The sequence below is a fragment of the Symphalangus syndactylus genome, chromosome 18 (genome assembly GCF_028878055.3).
Source record: "Symphalangus syndactylus isolate Jambi chromosome 18, NHGRI_mSymSyn1-v2.1_pri, whole genome shotgun sequence".
In the NCBI taxonomy this organism is placed as follows: Eukaryota; Metazoa; Chordata; class Mammalia; order Primates; family Hylobatidae; genus Symphalangus; species Symphalangus syndactylus.
The window spans coordinates 109,350,282-109,367,669 of NC_072440.2; positions in this window are offsets into that span (position 1 = coordinate 109,350,282).

Genomic DNA, 17,388 nt, shown 5'->3' on the forward strand with positions numbered 1-17,388 from the left:
ACAGAGCAGCTCTCACAGGCAGCCTCTGAGGCTTTCTGCTGTCACCTTCGGCTCCTCCGCCCCCATCCCCTCCCCATACACAATGGACTTTCCCAACTGGACAGCTCATGGCTTCCTGGACAAATCCTGGGTGTGCTGACAGCCCTGCCCTCATGCCATACTCTTTCTGTCCTCAATTTTGAATTATTTCTGTGCCCTCTCCCTATACAGCCTCCTTCCCACACTCAGCCCTTCCCAACTAAAACTCATCTGTTCCCCTTCCAGGTCAGCACAGTCTGACCCTCTCTCACGTCACAAATCATATTTGGATGCAATTGTTGTGCTCATCTCTCTAAACCCTCCGTGCCTTCCACCAAGGTACCTCACCCATCCCAGACTCAGGAATGGGGCAAGAGCAGGCAGAAGGGGTCTGTGGCTGCACATGGCTTATTTCAGGGATGGTTGTATGGGGTGAGGATGATCACACTGCATCCAATAACTAGATGTGGCGTATATTTGCAGGGATGGTTGTATAGGGGTGGGGACAATCACGTTGCATCCAATGAAGAGCTTCCTCCATCCTCGTGGAACCACAGATGGGGACCCAAGCAAGGGACCTGTCTTAGTGACACTTTGCCAGTCTGTGAGACTCAAGCTCCAACATAACTACATTCCCACAGCTCTGTGGTCATCAGAAGAACAGATTCAGTTGCTCAGCTGGGGACCTTGGAGTTGCTTGGGAGCCAATATGAACCCATTTAATTTCATTATCCTTTCTCAGAAACCCACAGAACATGACCAGAATATGTCAGGACAATGCAGGCTGTGAGGGGGAGGTGGCATTCTTGAGTCCACATTGTTATTTTTGTTTTACAGACACAATAATCCATGATTCTGTTCTAGACAGGAGAAAAGCAAAAACCAAATCCCTGCCCACAAGAGCACTTCCCAAAAGAAGCCGGGGGAAATTTCCCAGTCACAAGAACAGCCCTAGTGAGTTATCTGCAGACCTGAGTGACAGGGAGGGGACGAAGCTGAACCTGCTTAGCTCCTCTGACCTGATCCGTGGGACTCTGGATGCCTCCTCCCTCCCCGCCCCTCGGTGCGACCCGGCTTTAGGGGAAGACATGCAAGAACACAAGCCAACGAAGGGGATGAAAACAGGAAGCCCCGCATGTGTTCTGAGGCTGCCTGGACCTTTATGGAGACACCTCTTCGGTGGCATTAAAAGAACTCATAGTGGGGCAAGATCAGGCGCAAAACCCAATGTGTATTCATGTTTCCACCCAACATGTGAGGCCGACATCAGGCACCAGGCCCCAGGAGCACAGAGGTAAATGGGACAGTGAGGACAGGAGAAAGTAGGCCAGGCCAGGAGTGAAGGAAACAAACAAATCTGCAAACTCAAAATCTCTGTTGGTGGATGTTTTGAGGATGGGATACGCAGCTGGCAGACGTGCAGAGAAGCCTCACTCTTGAGCTAACACCTGAATCACAGAGATCCGGGGCCAGGTCCGGGAGAAAAGCAGCTACATAGGTGACAGCAGTGGGGGTACCTAGGGGGAGTATCTGCTTTGTTAGAAAGCTGAAACTGGATCCCTTCCTTATACCTTATACAAAAATTAATTCAAGATGGATTAAAGACTTAAATGTTAGATCTAAAACCATAAAAACCCTAGAAGTAAACCTAGGCAATACCATTCAGGACATAGTCGTGGGCAAGGACTTCATATCTAAAACACCAAAAACAATGGCAACAAAAGCCAAAATTGACAAATGGGATCTAATTAAACTAAGGAGCTTCTGCACAGCAAAAAAAACTACCATCAGAGTGAACAGGCAACCTACAGAATGGGAGAAAATTTTTACAATCTACTCATCTGACAAAGGGCTAATATCCAGAATCTACAATGAACTCAAACAAGTTTACAAGAAAAAACAACCCCATCAAAAAGTGGGCAAAGGATATGAACAGACACTTCTCAAAAGAAGACATTTATGCAGCCAAAAAACACATGAAAAAATGCTCATCATCACTGGCCATCAGAGAAATGCAAATCAAAACCACAATGAGATACCATTTCACACCAGTTAGAATGGCCATCATTAAAAAGTCAGGAAACAATAGGTGCTGGAGAGGATATGGAGAAACAGGAGCACTTTTATACTGTTGGTGGAACTGTAAACTAGTTCAACCATTGTGGAAGTCAGTGTGGCGATTCCTCAGGGATCTAGAACTAGAAATACCATTTGACCCAGCCACCCCATTACTGGGTATATACCCAAAGGATTATAAATCATGCTGCTATAAAGACACATGCACACATATGTTTACTGCAGAACTATTCACAATAGCAAAGACTTGGAACCAACCCAAATGTCCATCAGTGATAGACTAGATTAAGAAAATGTGGCACATATACACCATGGAATACTATGCAGCCATAAAAAATGATGAGTTCATGTCCTTTGTAGGGACATGGAGGAAGCTGGAAACCATCATTCTCAGCAAACTATTGCAAGGAGAAAAAACCAAACACTGCATATTCTTACTCATAGGTGGGAATTGAACAATGAGAACACTTGGACACAGGAAGGGGAACATCACACACTGGGGACTGTTGTGGGGAGGGGGGAGGGATAGCATTAGGAGATACACCTAATGTAAATGACGAGTTAACGGGTGCAGCACACCAACATGGCACATGTATACATATGTAACTAACCTGCATATTGTGCACATGTACCCTAGAACTAAAGTATAATGAAATAAATAAATAATAAATACATAAATAAAAATTGAAACAAGAAAACGACTTGGGGCTCTGTAAGTTAGGAAGAGAACTTTAGGTCTAATTTAAGGTAAAATTAAAACCTTCAAGTGCTTTAAGCAGAAAAGCAACATGGTCTAGTTTGTGCTTTTGAGCAGCTTCCACGCACTATGGGACAGGGGCTGTGGTGAGACACAGTGAGAAGGAAGAAAGGGGGGAAGTCTCTGGGGGCAGGCTTGGCCGGACAGTGAAGGGCAGTCCCTGGAGGGCTCAGTCAGACAGTGGCAACGGTGGTTTAGGCAAAAGGTGGCTGTGGAGACGGATAAAGACGAGACAATGACCTAGAATACTGGGGGCAGGTGTCACAGTAATGGCGGATGCATTTTAACCTGGGGTGACAAGCAGTTTTCACTGCATGGAGGAGAGGAAGTTTTGCTTATGCCGGGGAGTGGGAGCATAGATCCACTGAAGGCTGACAGCCACCCATCCACTTTCAGGACAGCGTGAGAGGCGGCATGGCCCAGTGTCTGTGGCTGGGAGCAAACAGCGGCTCCAGTCTCCACTCTGCCGCTCAGTGGGTGACCCTGAGCAACCACCCAATGTGTGTGTTCGGTGGTCCTGTCTGGGTGGTGCATCCCATGCAGAAATGACACTCCTCTTCACTTGGTGGCCCTGTCTGGGTGGTGCATCCCACACAGAGATGACACTCCTCTTCCATGAGATCACCATCGGTGCCTGAAACATCACAGTTCAATAGTCGAGTGCAGTATAGAGTGGAGACACTGAGGCAGAGCTAAAGCTTCGTAAGTGGGTTAGATTCATCATGTTTTACACAAAGACTTGCACTAGAGACCTTTGCTTGGGATGAGGAGGACATGGCTCCACTAAGGAGAAGCTTCCTGTGAGAAGCAATGAGGCATCAGGAAGGGGAAGAAAGCACAGATTGCAGTGGAACTCAACAGCTAAGGAGACAGGGAGGAAAGAGCCATGAAACCATGAGGAGACGGATGAACTCAACAGCTAAGGAGACAGGGAGGAAAGAGCCATGAAACATGAGGAGACGGATGAACTCAACAGCTAAGGAGACAGGGAGGAAAGAGCCATGAAACCATAAGGAGACGGACTGATTTAGCAAATGGCGTGGAGAGAATCATCTAAATGGGAAAAAGCCAAATTACAGTTGTACTTCATACCAAAAATTAAATTCCAATAAATTAAATAGAAAAATATAGAAACAAAATACGGCTGGGCACAGTGGCTCATGCCTGTAATCCCAGCACTTTGGGAGGCCGAGAAGGGCAGATCACTTGAGGTCAGCAGTTCGAGACCAGCCTGGCCAACATGGCGAAACCCCATCTCTACTAAAAATATTAAAATCAGCCGGGCATGATGGCATGCACCTGTAGTTCCAGTTACTTGAGAGGCTGAGGCAGGAGACTTGCTTGAACACCTGAGGAGGAGGCTGCAGTGAGCCGAGTTCACGCTGCTGCCCTCCAGCCTGGGCAACAGAGCAAGACTCCATCTCGAAATAAATAAATAAAAATGCCAGTAGTTTCCGTGTGTTTCCTGAACAGCCTATAAGATAGAGAGTGAGGTAAGAGGGTAGAGTTCAGGGATCAGAAAAATTTAGGGTCAATTCTAGGACCCACCATACATGATGTTAGACAAGTTACTTAACCTCCTTCAGGTCTTGGTTTTCCTGTAAAAATAAGAAATTCCATGAAGACTAAATTCAACAGTGTGTCCATCGCATCCAGCCTAGCAGATGACAAGTACCACTTTATGTGAGCCAGTTTACTGTATTCATGTGTATTTTATAACAATTTTCAATAGCAAAAAATGCATTTTTTATTTTACTGGCAACCCTTAGGCCTTCAAAACATTCTGCTTCTCAGAACGTTCATTGAATTGCAGTCAACCAAACTTCTTCTGTGCACCCCAGTTTCACTTCAGGATCCCCCAGAAGCAGGCGCCCTCATGAGGAGGGTGCTTTGGGGGCCTGAATGGTGGGTGCACACAGCAGACATGAGCTCTGAGTTCCAATCCCGGCTCAGCATGAACACAGAGGATGTCCCAATATGCACAGCTTGGTCACAGGAGTGACAAGAGCCAGCCTTGACGATGGCCCCTGGCTGGCCCCATGCACCGGGATTTACAGAGACCACAAAGCTGATCCCCATCACAGCCCATGATCTCTGCTTTGCAGATGAGGAAGCTGAGATTAAATTAGGTGACCTGTGCAAAGCTGGAATTCAGGATGTGGCAGAGCTGAGGCTTGAGTCGGTGAGGTCGGCCAGGCTCTGCAAGGAGTTCCCTTCGGTGTGACACATTCAGCTTTCATCCATCTGTGGAACTCACTCTGGCAGGCACAGTGCCAGACAAGGTGGCAGCACCCTCACAGAGCCCGGCTTCCAGCAAGAGACAGGCAGCTCGGCCAGGCCAGCGCCATCCGGACGTTTGAGAAGTGTTAATTGACAGTCAGGGAATGCTCAGCAGAAAGAATTCAAACAGAATAGCGAGGTTCTGGGAAGCCTTCCTTTCTAAGAGGATGTTTTTGAAAACCTGAGAGTCTTTAGCAAATTGAATAGTGCATGCAAAGGGCCCTTGAAACCATATGCCTTCCTCAGCTTCCTCAGGTGCAGAACACACGAACACAGACCTCCAAGGTGTGTGCCTGACTCTAGGACCAAGCTGAAAACAAAATGGATCAAAAGTCCACTCAGGGTGAATGTGAGATCTCTCCTCTCAGGACTCTTAAGAGCAGTTGTCAAGGGGTGAAAAGAAAAACTCCATGAGCACTTAATTCCCCAATTGGGAGCCCCGGGGACACACTGCAGGCGGCAATGAGAACAGACCTGCCCAGGCCCTCCTGCCGCCACCCTAACCCTTTAAATTAGAAAGACAAAGTTTGTAACCTGAGAGGAAAGGCAATTGCCCCAGCCTCTGAGCCTCTAGAATACCCGGACTTGCAGGCCAGCATCAGCATCTAGGCTGCCATCCTCAGGCAGATTTCTGAGTCTCCGTGTGAAGCAGGAAGCCGCAGGGAGGTGGCTCACAGGTCCCCACTGAGGCCCCAAATGATGACCTGGGCCTTAATCTGTTTTCCAAATTCCATTTGTGGGAGTTCCAGTGAGTGACTCTCTTTCCTGTGGGGGTAACTTATCAGCCTCTCATCCTCCTGTGATAGCTTCAGGGTTACGCAGCGGCCTCCTGCTGCTGACCTGAACTGCCCACGTAATCTCCCAACAGGAGTGACCTTATTTAGGTGATAGAATCTTATAACTTAAATAACTGGAGGATGGCCTATCTGAACGTGACAGATAGCATATTTTCTGTCAACTACACCATGAACCAGTTTTCTACCCATTTTTTTTTAGATCAGAAATAAATGGAAAAGTGGAAGATCTTGCAAGATATTCCCGTAAGTGTTGACTGAGCGTCTACTCCGCGGGAGGCACAGCGACTTCTGAGTGCCATCTGAGTGTGGAGCAGCTCGTGCTCGACAGGAAAAGGAGAACTCAGGGCAGAACCAACACGGTGCGGGGCGGGGCACTCCCAGGGTCTGGAGAGAGGCCCAGCGCAACCCTGAACTGAGAGGAGGATGGGAAATCTCATTCCTGACCAGAGAATCAGGACAGGCCCGCAGCAGGCACTCACAGCCTTGTGACAGCTGACCTCCGGAATCACATGAACCCAACTGAATTTCGCTGGAAGTCTCACCTCTGGAAGAGTGTGTGGATCCCCGGCCAGTTAATGAGGAACATGCCCTTACGTTTGCAGATGTCTAAAGAAAATGTGCTCGGGAAACAACTCGCGTCGGAAACCCAAATCTCATGAAAACGCACGAGGCCTCTTGTTGGCGGTCCCCATAGGAAACAAATGCTCTTTTCACCAAACAACTTGTTTCTGGGCTGCCACCACATTGTCACGCTCTTGGACTAGCTCACCCCGATGGGGAGCTGTGCTGCAGGGTAGGGGCTGGGAGTCTTATCAGGAGATAATGTTCCAGCTGGTCTGAAAGCCTGAATCAGACAGGAAGCATGGAACATCTCTCAATGGCATGAGGCAGAGGTGGCTGCACCTGCAGGCACAGCCAGAAAGGCAGGGCTTGAGTGCTCCAGGTTCTTGGACTAGCGCACCCCCACGGAAGCAAAGAATAAAAATGATCTTCTGGTCTGAACGTAACGACCTTGCGCCTGGGTTACCGAGACTACGCCAGGTTCCTGCTGGTGCTCACAGGTGGGAAAGGGCTCTGCACTGGGACAAGTATCCTGAGAGCGACTTGGGAGGAATTAAAATGACCCAGAGAGGTGCAGTGTGGAAGAGCTGATTTTCAGGAGGCTCACTGGCTCCTCATGCTTCCAGAGGAGGAAGCATTTGTTTTTTTGTGGCATTTGTGCACCCGGGGAAGGACATGGACCATTTCCACCCAGAGCACAACTGGCAGGAGCCTTTCCCTTTCCCGGGTTTGGGTGCAAAGAGGCTAGAGGAACCATCTTCTCAGCCCCAACTCCTCTCCTCCACATGCTCGTAGCAGGCCGCCTCTTCACGCTGTGGGTGCCCGGCCACCACCCCTGGGGCTCCCTCGAAGAGTTCTGTCTTTCCTCTCTCTTCTCACTGTGACCAAGCAAGACCCGACCATGAATTTCTAGCCAGATTCGCCTGCTCCTAAAGACTTTGCTGGCAAAAGCAGCCCAGAACCTGGAGCACTCAAGCCCTGCCTTTCTGGCTGAACCTGCAGATGCAGCCGCCTCTGCCTCATGCCATTGAGAGATGTTCTATGCTTCCTGTCCGATTCAGGCTTCCAGACCAGCTGAAACATCATCTCCTGATAAGACTCCCAGCCCCTACCCTGCAGCACAGCGCCCCATCCTTCCCCCTTCCTGGATTCTGCAGCTCGGCTCTCCTATGTTGCATCTCACATCACGAGTCACAACATAACGTGACCCACATGTATGCATCTCCTGGAGCACAGGGAGCTTGTCCTGCTCTCTGGGGGCTGCCCTGTGGCCCAGCAGGTGCCGGATACACAGTAGATGCTCAGTAAATGTTAACGCCCCCATGCAGACGGAAGAGGCTTTGCATTTGAGAAGAAGCAAATCACGATCCACACAACTTAGTTAGAAGCCCTGTGTGTTCCGGGGGACAGAAATGCACCATCTGAGGTTCACAGCAGGATCCATGAGCGGGAAGTACCTGCAGCTCAGGCCTGTGAGGGAAGAGCCATGCCTCCCGCAGGGCTTCTGTAAGAAACACACAACCGTGAGCCGAGCCCGTCCCACAAACCTGGTGTTTCATAAACCCAAATGAGATCGAGTCGTCATCATGTGGTTTGTTGGAGTCACGGTGACCCCAGTCCAGAGCTGACCCCAGTCCAGAGCAGAGGTGCCAGAACCTGCATAAACCCCAAATGGTGCTAGATCCGTGTTGGGCAGTTCCCAAGTGTGAGCGTTGCTACGATGGAGCAGGGCACAGGGAGAGCTAATGTTTGGGATTGAGCAGTGAATCCGGAGGAGGCCTGCAGAGCAGACATAAGGCGTCACATCTGGGGGCAGGCATGCTGTGACTCACTGACTCTCAGTAATGCCCCTGGCTGCGGAATCTCCCAGAAGCGCAGCTGTCTGGACACTGCAGACCTAGGTGCAAGCAACCATCTTTGCAACAGCAAGAGTGAATGCTGACGATTAAGTTCGTGTGTTTTACCAAACGGCATCCAAGATAAGTAACTCATCTCAAAGACCAGGATCTATTCATCTGAGAACCCTGTCTCTGACCATAAGACCAACTGGCCCCTTCATGCTTCCAGAAGACGGTGCAGTCAGAGACGCCATTTTCAGGCCCCCGTGTAGGTGGCTGAGTCTGTCTGCCCCTCTCTTCTCTTCCCTTCTCCTGCAAGAGCTGTGAGCAGCAGGACCTAGTCATCCTGCTGCACTTTGCGGAGCACTCCCCCTCCAGCTGAGGAACACAGCGGGAGCAGGCATGCCCTCAGCATCAGGCTCACACTCAGGGGGCTCCCGAGGCCATCCCCAGGAGGGGACAGGTGGTGTGGGAGGGGGCGCCAGAGGCCAGCAGCCTCGGACTCTCAGATACACCCCGTGAGGCCAGGGTGTGACTCCAGCCTCGCTGCGGCTGGCCAGCCACGTTAGACGTCACCACGCAGCATCTTTCCCTGTTACGCTTTGTCACACCATGGGCTGATTGGACTCCAAACAACAGCCGATTTGGAATGGAAACACCCCTGTATTTTTAAATGAAATAATATTAATTTGGACAGTGAGCATATGATCAGAATTCCTTGTAAATATTTACATTGAGTGCCTGGGGAAGAAAGAGACCTGGTTAATTGCAATTAATCATGGATAATTCATTACTTACAGTATCCAGCATGGCTGGGGCTCTGCCAGGCTCAGGATCCTAAAAGCCTGCAGACTCCAAGCCGAACCCAATGTAGTGAAGGTGGCGTCGCCCTGGGTGCTGCCTGACAATGACAAAAAGGAAGCAGGGGTGGGCACAGCCTCCCATGCCACTCACCCTCTTGGGTGTTATTCATTCTGAGACATCGCAGGGTCCAGGACCCAGAGGGGAGCAGCGGGTCAGGACGCAGTTGCCAGGATGCCCCTGGAGACCTCTGCTCGTGCCAAGTCCCTGGAAGGGAGGCTTCTCCCGGTACCTCCGTCCTCCCTGCCCCTGCCTGAGGAGCTGGGGCAGAAACGGGGCTGAGCATCCTCATATTCTGTGCAGAGGAATCTAAGTTACTAATGCAGGAGTGGCTGGCCTGAGAGGAAGAGCACAGTGGCTAGAAGGAAAGGGCCTGGGTGGACACGGACAGTGGAACTGATGGAGGCAGAGGAGGGAAACCTGCAGCCACTCAACAGGAGGACGCAGGCCACCCTCCATGGGGGAGAGCCTAGGGATCAGCAGCCACTCAGGCAGGAGGACGCAGGCCACCGTCCATGGGGGAGAGCCTAGGGATCAGCAGCCACTCAGGCAGGAGGACGCAGGCCACCCTCCATGGGGGAGAGCCTAGGCATCAGCAGCCACTCAGGCAGGAGGACGCAGGCCACCCTTCACAGGGGGGAGCATCAGGGATCAGGGGGTGCCCAGAGAAGTCTGGGAGGAGGAGGGAAACGTGGCTGTTGCCTCGGGCATGGGGAACAATGGTTGGAAGGTGGAAGACAGAGCTTGTTTCAGGGAATGCACTCGAAAACCTGGAAGGCACACAGAAACCTTTCCTCCTCCCTGTCCTCGCTCAGCCATGTTCCTGCTGCCCTCCTGGCACCCGTAGCACCCGCGACCTCTATGCATCCTCCCATGGCTGCCGTGCTTAGAACGGCACCACCTCCTGCCTGCAGCCCCACGACAGCCCTTGGACAGCTCCTGGCTCTAGCATCTCCTCCCTCAGTCCCGTGGTGTCACTGCCACTCATCCAGAGTGCAAATCTGATCACTGCTCACTTTAAAAACTCTTCAGTAACTTCCCATTTCCTTTCATAAAAATGGCAGACTCCCAGCCAGGCTCACCGTGGAAGCCCCCTGGCTTTGTGCCTCTCCCCGGCTTGAAGGCCTCAGTTCTTGTCACTAGGACCACCTCCTGGCCGCTCACCAAAGCACACCTCATACACAGCCATCCCCGCAATTGGCAGATTTGGTTCCTTTGGCACAGGGCTAGCTGCATTCCTGGCACAGAGGAGATGCCAGATGCCATTTGACATGGGAGCCATCCGATAAGAGCTCCCACTAGGGCGGGCAAAGGCTCCAGCTGTGGAATCACAGCCTCTTCCACGGGCAATGGAGACACAGTCCGTGGTGCAGCTGTGCGTGGAGGATACCCTAACGTCCTCCCACAGAAACGCCTGACACCCCGGGATGGTGCGGGCGGCTCCTGACACCCGGGGATGGTGTGGGCAGCTCCTGCACTAGCTCTCTTCCTCTCAAGGACTTAATGGCTACAGCGAAAGCAGAGGCCTGCTTGGGGGAGCAGGGGGAGCCGGGCAGCACGGTGGCCTCCCAGGAGCACTTGGCTCCTCCACAGTTGCTAGGGTCCGAAGGAGAGGGGCTCAGGGAAGCTCTGTTTCTGTGGGCTCTGCACCAGAAGACATTTAAAACTGATCAGTGTGCACGCAAAAGTAGCCAAAGACTCAGCGCATTAAGGAGGACCCTGGCGTGGGGTCGGCAGGGAGTGCGCGTGGGCAGCCTCCCACGAGGCGGGTCTGGGAGTGCCCTGGCCTCAGGCGGCGCCTGCACCCTCCTTCCTCTGCTGATCTGTCTTGCCTTGGAGCCCTAGCAGAGAGAGAGCTGGCATTTTGTATCACTCTGGAGAAAATATCTAGAATCAGCGAGTTGTGAAAGCTTCAAGGAAAGTGAGATAGCAGTTAAGTGAGAACGTCAAGGAAGCAGATTTATGTTCAATAGCTCATTAAAAACGGCAAAGCTCTTCCACAATTCCAGCTGTCCCCATGCAGCTGTGTTTCTGGAGTGGTGGTGAGTGTCCCCACAGTGGGGAGGTGCAGGGACGGATGGGGCTTCAGGGACTCGCTGGAGAAGAGATTGCTAAGTTCCTGGAGGCCTTTCCAATTTTGAGGGCCCCACAAGGGACCTGAGTGGTTTCCCGACTTGAGAACCGTCTGTATCAGCCCAGCTTCCTGCACAGTGTCTGCACCGGTGCACACCTTAGAGGGGAGCTGCGCCATCAGATGAACCAGGACCCTGGCGGAGGGAGGGGGGTGCCAGCAGGGCTCCCATGGCACCTGCTGCCTGTGGTTGAGGGGAGCCTGGCAGGGCACCAGCCTCACCCACCCCTGGCAGAGACCCCCTTGCACAGAGAACACAAACAGTACAACCACAGCTGGAATCCCACGCACAGCTCCTGATTCACCTTCCTGCTTACTGCAGTCCACGGGCTTCAACCTTCTGTTGACATTGATGACAATTTTACATGGACGGTAGCCAGGTCTGACAGGGTTAAAAGTGAGAAATTTGCTGTTCCAACACTTAAGTTCTCAGCCCAGGATTTGAGCCTAAGGGCTACTTGAATGTATGTGACTCAATTTTTCTCTGTACCTCAGTTTCCCTCTCTGTCAGACACACTGATGTGGGGCTGGCTGTGAGGCAAGATGAGCTCCTGCGTTGCACCGTAGAGCTCTGGGCAGATCTCCACTCATTAATGGTGCCAGGAAATGTGGAACCATGCTGCCTGCCGGCAGAGCCTGTCCCCCCGGGATCCTTGCTGTACCCTGCGGGTTCACCCCACCTGAACCATGCACAGGGCTTGCTTTTCTGCCACATTCTCCATCCACTGTGGAGGATGCAATCACATTTTTACATGGTGACCAGCATCTGTCATTCACAGAAGTGGCTCAAATCACATGTGATCAGAAGAACAATTATGTTGAGAGTTATTTTTTAGCATCCTGCCCTTTGACACTTTTGAGGAGATCAAATGTCAGAGATATTTTTTTTCTTTTTTGCATTTGCTCAATGCATTATCTCTAAGGCTAAGTAGGTTTCAAAAAAAAAAAATCTGAAGAGCATCCTATCCAATTTTTAAAAATTTTTCCTCTGTCAATGAATGAGATCCAAAATGGGGGTGTGACTGATCTTCAAGCTGTGGCATTCGTGGCAATGCTTTCTGATGTCACAGTGGATAACTCCACTAGAAGTAACCAACTTCTGAATGATATTGGCGAAAAGAAACGTCATAAAGATGAGCAAGGTCATTGATTAAAGACGTGAGTAGCTATTGTCAACGTAAACACCAAATAGTCTTCAATGATGTACAATTAAAACTCCGCTCCAGCTCTGATCAGTTTTAACAAGCAGGCATGCTCTGCAGAGAGGCAGCCCAGAGAAAATTCTCATCCCAGAGAAGCCGAGCTTCAGGCTGGCCATCTACCTGCATCTCTCAGGAAGAACATGACTTGGGAAGTATCACTTGACGACTCTGAGCCTGCTTCCTGCCTGAAAAAATGGGGTTAGGGACATCTGGAGAGGTGGGTGAGTGCTAAGGATTCAGTAAAGGTAGGGTAGCTGTGACTGGCACATTCTGGCTCACACAGTAATTATCAATACTCTTCCCCATGCCAAATGCGGAGCAATCCTTACAGAAATAAAGTGACTATATCCATTGCTTTAGAGCCCCACAGAAGAAACAGGTCTTCTGCATACTGACAGCAACCTGAGCTTTCCAGCAGTCCACAACCAGGGCATCAGGTCCTGCACTGGACAGAGATTCCCCCAAACCACCTGTGTGAGAACGAGCAGCTCAGAGGCACTGGCACATCTTGGTGAGTGCAGATGACAGAAGCATCATGCACAGGTTCCAGCACTAGTTCTACCACTAACTAGCTGAAAACCCTGGGTTAGTTTACTTAACTATGCCTGTGCCTGAATTTTCTCAGAGGATTGTGAAAGCATTAAGTAAATGTATGCATGGGCCGTATTTAGAACACAGTCTAAGTTCTCAATTAATATCAGCCATTCCTTTAGATCAGGAGTCAGGAAACTGCAACCCCATCTATTCATGTAAATAAAGTTTCATTGGAAGACAGTTTTCTCATTCTTTTACTTGTCAATTGCAGTTTTCATGAAGACTTGAGCAACTAAAATGGACCACGTGCTGCACAAGCCTAGAATATTTACGGTCTAGCCCCTTACTGGAAAAGCTGACTCTGTCTAAGTTTACCAGACCGTTCATTTCCATTCACAGGAATAATTCAGGATATCTGGATGTAGCCATGAGCTTGTCTCTTTTAGGTCTGCTAGTACACAAGCAGCCTAAGGAGACACCTGGCCATCCCAACCGCAGGGCAGGAACCCACACAGATCTTTGCACCATGTACCATGGGAGCAGGCTCCTGGCCGTCCCCATGTGACTGAATAACAAGGACACCAGGCCCCTCACATCCCCTTTTCCATCTTTCCCAGGGACTAGGAACTGAAACTCCAGTCCCTGAACATTCTTAATGAGTGAGTTTAATTATCACATTAACACTTACCACTTAAAAAAATGTCATCATCTTTATGCTGTTATTCCAATTAATTGTGTTGGAAAACACGGAGCCTGAGCTTCAAAGAATAAGGTGCTAGTTTTTGAAGTATGATGCTGTTTGATAATGGAATCATCACAGAGACTTCAGCATCTGGAAATGGGCTGGAACATTGTGTAATGTTTTACATCTATGCATGCCAGCAGTATAGATCTATACACACGAGCAAATGGAGAGACATCCTACATGGTATCGTCAGATTCCCAGTTAGCATCTAGAAATAGCCATTGACGCATGTTTCTACATTTCTGTTCATTCAGTTGGCCTCTAAGCACTATTGACAAATATACATGAGAGTGTGACCATTTTGTCATTTATCTTTACCAGAAATCATAAGGTTGGGGTTTCCGTGGGGTCTCCTTCAGCAACCTCTTGGCATCACGGCATGAAGACAGGAACTACCTAACTGGACAAGGTAGCTGCTTTCACATCATGGTTGTGACATTCGTGTTCGCATCAAGCCCTCTTTTATTGCAAATGGCTGGCAGTCATGGCCATCACTGTGAACACGGAGGTGGTGGACAGGAGGATTGTTTGTGCCCATCTCCAGCGCCCAGCACTGGCCAGGCCGGGCTGCAGGACAGAGGGTTCTGCACAGGGGAGAAGTGCGGTTAGACTGAGGCTGAGGCCGGGCCCCAGGTAGGCACCTCAGTCAGTTATTACGCCAGTCACACATGTGACAGGGCAGGTGGCTACTGGTCATTGCCTCGGCAACAGGGACAAAGCGGGCCTAGTGAGTGGCCATCCCAACAGGAGATGAGCAAAGCCCAAGTAGGTTTCCCCATGGAGGAGAAACCCCAGATCCAAATCTCAAAAACCCACCTGCAAACCTCAAATCCTGGGCTAGAAGTCCTTCCTCTGTGTTCACGGTGCCCTCTCCACCTGCCTTACTGCCTGCTGTGGAGGTTCTTAGTCTCACTTGCTATTTCTCCCCCCAGAGCACTATGAGTTACCTGAGGACAACAGCTATGCATTGTATTAATTATACACATCCTCCTCATCCCACAATTATTTAAGGTGACTTGCAGGTCTCCACACAGCTGAGAATTCTCTGAGTAAATTTAAGTGAAGAAAAAAAGGTAAGAAAATTAAAAGCCAGAGGTAATATCAATACACAAACTCATTTGAAGATGAATGATATTAAACTGTCAGTATGTGACCATTCTTTAAACCTATGAATGTGGTATTTTCCTATGCTCCAATCCAGTGCTTTATCTCTGCTTCTTCAAGGTCTGATGCCCTATCTCACATCCATTAGGCACTCAGTGAAGTTGGAAGGAAAGGAGGGAGGGAGGGAAGGCAGGGGGGAGAGAATGAGGGAGAGAAGAAAGGAAAGAGAGAAAGGTAGGAATGGCAGAAGGATGGAAGGGGGAAGGAAGGAGGAAGGGAAGGAGGAAGGGAAGGGAAGAAGGAAGGGAAGGGAAGAGAAGGGAAGGAAGGAGGGAGGGAAGGAGGGAGGGAGGAAGGAAGGAAGGAAAAGAGGGAGGAAAGGAAGGAGAGAAGGAGGGAGGGAGGGAGGGAGGGGAGAAGGAAGAGAGTGATGAATGATTTGGTTTTCTATGCTGACAGAGAGTGACTCCTCTGAGGTCCAGCTGAGTCCTTGTGTGGCTCCCCTCACTGTGATGTGGCAGGAAGGGTCACTGTGATCAGGGAAAAGCCACTTTATCTATTCCGCACCAAGAGGAAGAGCTATACTGTACAAAGGAAAGATACAAGGAAACAGTAAATTCAGCCAGTCAGGTTCTTATAGACATTATATAAAAATCAAGTAAAAATGACTACAGCATAATACAGGGATAAGAACAAATACTTGGCGTATTTACTGTATGATGTAGGGAAGACATGCTAGGTGTTTTAACAAATAAATCACTGAAGCACAGTGGAAGGATTTTCCTCACCCATGTAACAGAACCTGGAGGCTCAACAGGCCAATAGGGCACAGCCCCTCCAGAACTCAGGCTGAGGAAAATCTACCTTCAACAGGGGGCTTCGGACGTGGTCCAGGGGACTGTCTCAGGTCAGTGGGAGGGTGGGGGACAGGATGGGACATTCCCAGATGTGGCCCATGGTGCATGTGTGCATTTTCCATGAGCCAGCATGAAGCCACACAGTCCCACCTCATTGCATAGGAGGCTGGAACGCTGTTTAGTTGTGTGTCCCAGAAGAAGAAATCATGAACTGGAGTGAACAGCCAGAAATCTCTGCCTGTTGCTCAGCCCAACAGGAGAGAGAGAAGTCCTCCTTTAATCACAGGTGGTGATATGGTTTTGCTGTGTCCCCACCAAAATCTCAAATTATAGCTCTCATAATTCCCACATGTCGTGAGGGGGACCCAGTGAGAGGTAACTGAATCATGAGGGAAGGTCTTTCCCATGCTGTTCTCATGATAGTGAATAAGTCTCATGGGATCTGATGGTTTTATAATGGGGAGTTTCCCTGCACAAACCCTGTCTAGCATGCCGCCATGTAAGATGTGCCTTTCTCCTCCTTTGCCTTCCACCATGATTGTGAGGCCTCCCCAGCCATGTGGAACTGTGAGTGCATCAAACCTCTTTTTCTTTATAAATTATCCAGTCTCAGGTATGTCTTTATTTGCAGTGTGAGAACAGATTAATACGAGTGGCAAATGAAATATTTTCATGATGTAGAGAAAAAAATTAATGAACATTCAAACAGCTTTATGGACAGGTAAATTGATACTAGTATTTTGCCAGTGGTAAAATGGAGACTTTCAATAAATAACTGTGGGACCTCTACAACACATGGTGGCACTGCTACAGAAAGCAGTGAGATGAAAAGCTCCAGATTTGAATTTTTGTGGGGGGTGGAGCCAAGATGGCCGAATAGGAACAGCTCCGGTCTACAGCTCCCAGCGTGAGCGGCACAGAAGACGGGTGATTTCTGCATTTCTGTTTGAGGTACCGGGTTCATCTCACTAGGGAGTGCCAAACAGTGGGTGCAGGACAGTCGGTGGAGCGCACTGTGCGCGAGCCGAAGCAGGGCGAGGCCTTGCCTCACTCGGGAAGCGCAAGGGGTCAGGGAGTTCCCTTTCCTAGTCAAAGAAAGGGGTAACAGACGGCACCTGGAAAATCGGGTCAGTCCCACCCTAATACTACGCTTTTCCAACGGGCTTGGAAAACGGCACACCGGGAGATTGTGTCCCGCACCCGGCTCGGAGGGTCGTATGTCCACAGAATCTCACTGATTGCTAGCACAGCAGTCTGAGATCAAACTGCAAGGCGGCAGCAAGGCTGGGGGAGGGGCGCCCGCCATTGCCCAGGCTTGCTTAGGTAAACAAAGCAGCCAGGAAGCTCGAACTGGGTGGAGTCCACCACAGCTCAAGGAAGCCTGCCTGCCTCTGTAGGCTCCACCTCTGGGGGCAGGGCACAGACAAACAAAAATTCAGCAGGAACCTCTGCAGACTTAAATGTCCCTGTCTGACAGCTTTGAAGAGAGTAGTGGTTCTCCCAGCATGCAGCTGGAGATCTGAGAACAGACAGACTGCCTCCTAAAGTGGGTCCCTGACCCCCGAGCAGCCTAACTGGGAGGCACCCCTCAGTAGGGACAGACTGACACCTCACTCGGCCAGGTACT